Here is a 9,327-nt window from a genome sequence, read left to right as displayed (position 1 = left end):
AAATGAAAACACAAACCTATGCTAAATCGACATATGTTGTACATGAAAACAATAGCATGCATGCATAAGATATTAATGAGGTTAATGTAAACTGCTAACTCCACTACAAATCCTATCTTGATGAAGCGCCCGTGCATTTGGAAAACTGAGTCCATCCCTTCATTTTCAAGGAGGCACGTAGCAATAATCCATGGATGGTGGAATCTGGATGAAACCCTGCCAATGATCATTTCATTTGGCATATTTTTTGCTGCATCAACCTTTCCACCCTCACAATGTCCCTGTATTAGCAAACTATGAGTGGCAAAACTGGGCAATACTTTGTTTCTCTTTATTTCAGTTCTTAATTCAAGAGTCATTTTCCAATTTTCTGTTTTGCAGCTTGCAGACATCATGGCAATGTAAGTAAACACGCCTGGGAGGGTGGTATTATGCCATTTGCAGAGTGCTCTGCAACAACATTGCCACATTGGCATGTCGTGGAACCACTGTTTGAACCAATCTTAAGTAGGGTCATAGTCTTCCACAGTAGAACAACCTGATGTAATTGTAAGAAACAACAAAAGAATGCCCACTTTTAACAAAATCTAGATGCAATGTTATTCCCATTAGGCCAGATTCTGAATGTACTACATCAGTTATATCAAGAAAGGGGCTGGGCTCATCGAGCTGTAATGTTCCACCAGACCCAGCTTTAGAAGTTGCTGTCAACCACATTTTTCCAGCTTGGTTGGATAGAAATACACAACTGCTACCATCAGGATGATTTGCCATGGTTAGATAAGAACCATTATCAATTTTCTCAATGCAAAAGGCCCTTTGGAGGTGAATCTACAGTACTATCTAGTGATACCTGAGTTGGATTTCCATCCATTATCAAGGGTCAAGGCACCTGACCTACACGAGTGTCTAGAATTAATGGAATCAACTTACCTATCAACAGTACCGCAATGAACTTTTCAATCTTAAGTCGATGCTTGCCAAGAGGTGGGTGTAGCTCACCATATGCAGTAGGCAAGATATCCCCATCAAAGAATACATCCAAAACTTTTAGCAAGTTGCCTATCCCACAAATAAAAAGAATCTACAAATTCAGTTTAGAACAGCTTACATACTAACAACAATAGAATAGTGGTTGGTTGTGTTGAGTTTGGTAAATAAACTTTTGGCTAATATTCTAGTTCAGCTTGCAAGAGTAGCTGCTAACCACACTAGATCATGGATGACGCTAGGAGATCCATGACAAAAAATGATGATTTTCTCAATGTAATGTATACTACACAATTTGCAAGAAAATAATCCTACCGAAACACACAGCTGAGGCAAAGATTTAAATGCATAGGATAACAGTTTTGTTATTCTTGAGGATATCCAAACAATCTTTGTTTTTCCTAGCCAAACCATTATCATGACAAAACATTTCAATCAAATAGCAAATTGATAGCAAATTAACCAATGCTCACATCCATCAATGAAACATGAGATGAAAATAAAGAAAACTGTGTGTGAGAGTGGGATGAATACACAGTGATGTGCTGGAGTGATCAGATGCAAGTGCTTAATCCAATATGGGATGCAAATGCTAGTAAGTAAACACTAACCAGCATCTGAAATACATAGGTAAACTGATTTCTCAACTCGATGACAAATCAACTTCAGTAGGTTGAATTCACTCCGCAATCCGAGTTCCCAAATTGATTTATCACAGCACAGCAACTCAATGAGTCACCTTCAGCCGCAGTGAATCGATTTGCAACAGTATTATCAAACAGATTTCAGTAGCATTAAGCAGTAGATTTATGGATGAAGATATAAAAATCATTCCCCCAAAATGATGAACCAAAATCTCAGGACAAGATGACAAGTCCAAGGTACATAGAACCACAAAGAAATGTAAAAGATATCAATCCCTAAATGACTCCCCATGCAACTCCATCGCAGGGGCACAGGCAAAGATCAACAAACTTTTCAGCATCACTAGAGTGTACTCTTCGAGATATTAAATCATCATAGATATCATAAACTGAAAACAAGTTGTTCATGACACCTATGAACAGAATGACATAGTGAAGTGCAGGTTCCCACACAAACTGCAGGATCATATCAAAATGGATGTACACAGACAACTGCACTCAACTCATGTGTAAATAAAGTGTACACCCACGAATATACACAAGGAAGTTAACATATTTCGGATACGGATGTGAAAATGAAGAATGCCTAGCCATGCATCAAATGATGGGATATACATCTTGGTTGAGTACAGTACAACAAACAACAACAACAACTACGCCTTCATCCCAAAACAATTGGGGTCAGCGATATGAACCAAAAAAAAATTCATTTAGGGTCTTCCACATGAATCCTTTTCCTCCAATCATTTCTATCCAATGCCATGTCCTCGGTGAGGTTCAAAGCATTCATATCCTTTCCTATCATCTCCATCCAAGTCTTCCTAGGCCTACCCCGACCTCTTTTAACTAATATATTTTCCCATTTCTCCAACCTTCTAACTGGAGCATCATTAGGCCTTCGCCGAATATGTCCAAACCACCGTAAACGATTCTCTCGCATCTTATTTTCAATGGGTGCAACACCTACCTTCTTACGTATCTCCTCGTTCCGAATCTTATCTTTTATTGTATTTCCACACATCCATCTAAGCATCCGCATCTCAGCTACACTCATTTTTTGAATATGATGTCTCTTGGCAGCCCAACATTCCGTACCATATAGTAAAGCAGGCCTAATAGTCGTCCTATAAAACTTTCCCTTCAACCGCAATGGCATTCTACGATCGCACAACACTCCAGTTGCACTTTTCCATTTCATCCACCCAACCTTTATCCTATGATTTACATCTCCATCAATTTCTCCATACTTTTGAATGATGGATCCCAAATATTTGAAATACTCATTCACCGGTATTTCTTGCTCACCAAGCTTCACTACACTCCCATCACTACTTCGTTGCTTACTAAACCGACATTCCATATATTCAGTCTTACTCTTACTCAACTTAAAACCTCTAGCTTCCAACGTCTGTCTCCATAATTCTAACTTAGCGTTAACCTCAGTTCTAGACTCATCAATCAAAACAATATCATCAGCAAACAACATACACCACGGTACATTTTCTTGAATTGATCTCGTAAGCTCATCCATCACTATCACAAATAGAAAAGGGCTTAAAGCAGATCCTTGATGTAACCCAACAGTTATCGGAAAATTGGTTGTCACCCCTCCACAAGTGCGGACATTGGTTACTACTCCTTCATACATATCTTTAATTATACTAATGTACTTGAGAGAAACACCTTTCTTCATCATTGTCCACCAGAGAACGTCCCTAGGTACTCTATCGTATGCCTTCTCTAAATCAATAAAAACCATATGCAAATCTTTGTTCCTCTCTCTATATCTTTCAATAAGTTGTCTAAGAAGATGTATAACTTCCATAGTTGATCTTCCAGGCATAAAACCAAATTGATTCTCCGATATCATGACAACCTTCCTCAACCTAGACTCAATCACCCTCTCCCAAAGTTTCATAGTATGACTCATGAGTTTTATACCACGCTAGTTTGTGCAATCTTGTATATCACCCTTATTCTTATATAAAGGCACCAAAGTACTCTTCCTCCACTCATTAGGCATCTTATTTGTTCGCCAAATCAAGTTAAAAAGATTTGTCAACCATTCTAAACCTTTCTCTCCCAAGCATTTCCAAGCCTCGATAGGTATACCATCTGGGCCAACTGCCCTTCTAGATTTCATTTTCTTCAAAGCCTCTGCAATTTCTTTCTTTTGAATCTTGCGCATGAAGTCACGATTTATCTCATGAAAAGGAATGGAGAAGTCTCCAAGATCTTGAGCATGACTATCATTAAATAGCTTATCAAAATAATCTTTCCATCTCTCCTTAATCTCCTCATCTTTGACTAAAACCCTTTGCGTTTCATCTTTGATACATCTAACCATACCCAAATCCCTCGATTTCCTATCTCTCATCTTTGCAAGCCTATAAATATCCTTCTCGCCTTCTTTGGTATCCAACTTGTCATAAACCTCCTTATATACCTTAGCCCTCGTATTTCGAACTACTTTTTTTAGCTTCCTTCTTTGCTATCATATACTTCTCCAAATTCTCATTATCACGACTCTTACTTAGATTTCTATAACACTCTCTTTTAACCTTAATAGCTAATTTGACATCCTCGTTCCACCATGATGTATCCTTACCTAGCGGTGCACCGCCTTTAGACTCACCCAATACCTCCTTAGCCACCTTTTTCATGCCACCCGCTATCTTGTTCCACATTGATTCTGAATCCTCCTCGAGACACCAATCGGCTTCTTTAACTACCTGCTCTACAAACATTCCTTGTTTAGCTCCTTTCAGTGCCCACCACTTAATTCTAGGATCTATCCTATGTCTATCCCTTTTGCGGCATTGTCTAATTCTAAGATCTAAAATTAAGACTCTATGTTGTGTAGCTACACTTTCTCCCGGTATAACCTTACAATCGATGCAACAACCCCTATCTCTCTTTCTAAGTAGGAAAAAATCTATCTGACTCGTATTAACCCCACTTTTAAATGTTACTAGGTGAGACTCCCTCTTCCTAAACCAAGTGTTTGCTAAGATCATATCATAGGACAAACAAAAATCTAAAATCCTTTCTCCACTTTCATTTCTTTCTCCTATACCATAGCCTCCATGGATACTCTCAAATCCATCCCTACTAATGCCTACATGTCCATTAAGGTCACCACCGATGATTGGTTGAGTACAGTACAGGTAAAAAATGGATGCAGAGTAAATTTCTTTGCAAATTCAAGCAAAAAGACTTTAGATCTGGGGTTCACGGTGGATCCAGTGAGACAGACGCTGGATTGAAGTGATTCTTACTGGATTGTTGAATCCATTGAATATAACATTGTGCATATCGTGATATGAGATGCTGAAATGCTAATTGATGCAACGAACAGGAAATATGTGATGCAGAACGCAGGATGAACAGAGGATCGATGCTAATTGTGCAACGTGAATGGAACAGAAAATTGATGCAGATGCTCATGAAAACATGAAACGTACGAAATGAATCAATCATGGTAGATGTTGATGCTGAAACAGATTAATGCGCAAATATTATATCAGAATTTTTGGCATCAAATGATTCTATCAGCAGATCGATAACTGGTTTTACAGTGAATCAGTGTGTCGATCCACGATGAACCAGAGCAACTGATCTTGGATAAAAGATTTCATGGTAGAACGCATTTGGTTCTACTGCAAAATGTACAATAATCTCATAGCAAAACATGCATCAGTTGTTGTCTTTATTGTGAAACCACTAGAAATTTTTGAATCAGCCAGACAAAAAAGGCGATACCTTGATGAATCTCTTACAAAATTTCGCAACACTTCGAAAAGAGCGGGTGTTATGCAAACAAATATCAGAGAAAGTATAATACAACACACCTATTGCTACTTCATAACCATGGTCTGATCGATGATAATACTTAGATCCAATCAAAGGATAGCCCGATCAGATCAAAACACATAGATGATCTGATCTGCTATACAAACTATGTTGAAGCAGAAAATGCAATTGATCTAACAAATGTGATATATGAAAATGCTAATGAACACAGAATTAGGCAAATCCCTTTGACAATGGAGATGTGGTAATGAATTCCAAAAGAACAGAGTGCTGAAGTATAAGCAATCTGATGGTAACGATGAATAGAATGAAATCAATAACATGTTGTAGTGTGCAGATCGATGCCGCTATAGGCAGATCGATACTGCATCATGTGCTTTCGGTAGTCAATGGATCATGAAAGAAGAGAAAACAACAAACGATGCTATGCAAAATCAAAAGAAAACCAGAAGAAAAAATGATCAAAATGCCAATTCATAGAAACAAAGAGGGAGAGGGGATGGTTCTTACTATGGCCACTGCTGCAGGATCGAACTTCTTCACAAGGTAAGAAAAGAAAACAGAGGAAAAGGGGGAAAAGAAGAAGAGAGGAAGGGGAGAAGGGAAAAGTGAAGAAGGAGAAGAGAGATCGGGAGACTCTATCAGGAGAGTCCCTTTGCCTCCGCTCGATGGATGAGAGCGATGCTCGATGATCCTCCCCTCACCTTCGATGGTGGTTATAAAGGGGAGGACCATTACAATATTTTCAAAAATAGTCCCTTAAGATTTCAAAAAAAAAATTAAAAGAAGGTTTTATTTATAAGGATTTTGAAAAAGAGGGTAAAGCTACTTTCTAAAAAAATTTCTTTTATGTTTTTTAAAGAAGAGTCTAAAAAAATATGAGGGAGGGGATCCAGATGAAGTTTTTAAGAAAATTTGTAAAATATTTTGCTTTGAAATTCAAGGATTTTTCGAAAGGAGGTTTTGTGAAATAAGAGTGTTAAATTTTAAAAATTGAGTTTCAAAATGGATCCGGATCTGAGGTTTTGAGCAAATATCAAGTTTGGATCTCGAATTGAGGAAACATGAGAAGAATGGATCCAAATGGAGATTGGATCTGGGTGAAATACCCAAGCCCATACAGAAAATTGATTTTGGATTTTTAGAAGATCCAGGCTCAGAATTTGATTTGGATATCTGATCTAGATCCGTCGTTGAATCAAGTACAAAAAATGAATTTGGATTTTAGATCTTTCACAAGGAAGTGAATCCGAGAGATGATTAGAAACTTACTCAATTTCCCCTTCTGACTGGCTCAAGTGGGTGCTAGGGGCAAAAAGTGAAATTTTAGAATTTTGAAAATTTTGGGGTGTTAGATAGGATCCATCTTATGCCTTGTCTTTCACCACAACATTGATTTGTGATTTCTTTCCATGTCAGCTCTATATCAAACAACAAAAATGGGTCGAACCAACACACTGTCATGTTTTCATAAGATGTGTCACTCCCTTGCCTACACTCGACCATCTTTGAGTGATGAACCGTCACCGAAAAAAGAAACTGCCCTCACGTAGTCCACAATCAACCTCTACACTCTAATCTATTCAACAATACAGCAGTTACAACTTGCTTAGCTTCAGTTATGGGTGTCGTAGCAGGAGTGTGCATCCTTTTCGCCGGAGTTGTCTATATGAGCACTTATGAAAGCGCAAAAGCTCGCTCTGTGTAGGCTGCACTCACAGTGCAGCAAGGGTAGGCTACACTCACAGTCTTTTCTATTCTAGGCTATATTAAATGTAATCCAGGTCAAGGCGCAATTGCACTAACATCCACATCAGAGCAAAGGAAGTCAAGTCTATTAGCCTCACAACCTCTATCAATTATCCTCCTCGTTTTCAGGTCTTGAAAAAGACAGGAGCATCTATAGTGGTGGTGATGGGAAATAAAGTCTTGGTCCATTGGGAAGTGAGAAAAAGATTGAATTGATCCCTATTAAGTCATGTAAAGAGAGTGATTGGTCGGTCCTCCACAATGGGTACCCCCTTCGAGGGAGCCCAATCTTTGTTTCCTCCCCTCTCTTCAATGGTAAAAGGGATTGTACTAAAAAAGTACCCAAGGCATTCTTCTTCTGAGCCGGTGATGAAGGTTTCTCAGCAATCTAGATGGAAGGGTGGTGTAGGTTCGATAAGGGATTATTTCACTGCTCCTAGTCAGGGCTCTCGATCAATAAAATCTTCTAGATTGTTTTAGAATTCCTTACCAAGTGAAGAAAACCAGAACTCTGTGAGGAGGCTAGTGCACTTCGTCGAGTTCATTTGCTTTTGGTTTCATATGGTATCGATAGCAATAGCTATTTTTTTCAAAGAAAACTACAAGGCGATCATTAGATGGTTGACTCTGTCTTCATGTGCTCTTTTTCTTTAGGTGGCCATTGCTTAGTTAGCTCTGTATTGCGTTAGCTCTTGTTTAGAAAATCTTCTTATAGCTAATCCTTCTAGGCAAGTGAGAAGAGAACAGTGCAACAAGCTATAGAACTACCTCTATGACCTACTACACTACTTTTCTTCTTTTTCAGATCCTCGCTTTTCCTTCAAAATAAGCACTTCTCTTTGTAGCCCTAGCTCTACTATTGCTAGGGAAAGTTAGAGAGAATAGATACAACCCTACCACTGCTACTGAAATGCTCTTTGTGCATTGCTTTTAGTGTACTGCTCTATACAATTTCTACTTCAGTTTGTTTTATGGTTACTTATGCACAATGACTTAGCAACTGGGCAAAGACTAAGACATTTACAAATCGCATGAGACCCTTACAACTATTGTGGACACTTTTCCACTCTTCTACATCTACTTTGGTATTGCTCACATGCCTTATTGATATGGATGAGGGACCTCTTCTTGTTGGTCTTCTTTAATAGGAAAGTTTTTGCGTAAATAGGAAAGGAATTTTTGGAGTGCATTGTTTCTGTTGGAGAATGTGTTGGTTTTGTCAAAAAATAAGTTGCTTTTTAAGGAAAAAGTAGCTGATTTTTAGTGTTTTACGAAACAAATCTCAATTTTTTTGAAGACCATAACAACTTATTTAGCACCACACTCTATAATAAGAGGGTTAGGAGTGGTGTTAAATAAGTTTATTGGAGAATGGCTCAGTCATATCAAACCTTCATTCACTCCACATCATCACTGACTCTTCATGTATGAGAATATGCTTCCCTCAATAAACAAAAGGCTCGACAAGGGGAGGGAGATGCAGTGGGGGAAGGAAAAGACTTTTGAAGAGCAAGACTATAAGACATCAAAAATGAAGATACGTCGCGAGACGAGGCTTGCATGCGAGACTTGCACTCTCTCTTGACCCCTTTTGTCTCATTTTTGTGTAGTGGATCAACAACTATACTAACGTGTGAATCAAGATCGATAGTTATCTACTATTTCTATGTAGTGGAATAACAACTATACTAACGTGTGTGAATCGAGATCTATAGTTATCTACTACCCATGAATCTTTTGTAGGGTAGGGGTTGCTCGCTTAAGTAGGGGGCTTTGCCCGCCTGCCAACCTCACTAGCGAGGCAGAGAGTCCACGTAAGCTCACCCAAAAGGTGCGAGTATCTCCATCATTATCAACAGGTTTTCTATTAAAAAATCGTTCATTAGTGGCACCACCGACTGGAACACTTAGAGGCACTCCTAACTAAATGGTTTTCATCTATGGGGAACAATTGCTAGAGCAGGAGAGAATGAAGAGTAATGATATCAGCAAGAGCATCCAGACTCCCTATTCTAGTCTAGTTTTTCTAGTGACTACATCTAGTCTAGTCTAGTCTAATCTAGTCTAGTAAAGTAGAGTAAAAGGGTTTAGTATAGCAGCCATTTTGAGCAAGCCTCTAGGATCTCCTGTA

The sequence above is a fragment of the Nuphar pumila genome, chromosome 2, assembly GCF_984573655.1.
Source record: "Nuphar pumila chromosome 2, dmNupPumi1.hap1.1, whole genome shotgun sequence".
Taxonomy (NCBI): domain Eukaryota; kingdom Viridiplantae; phylum Streptophyta; class Magnoliopsida; order Nymphaeales; family Nymphaeaceae; genus Nuphar; species Nuphar pumila.
The sequence above is the reverse complement of the archived record's forward strand: the minus strand, read 5'-3'. Positions refer to the sequence as shown.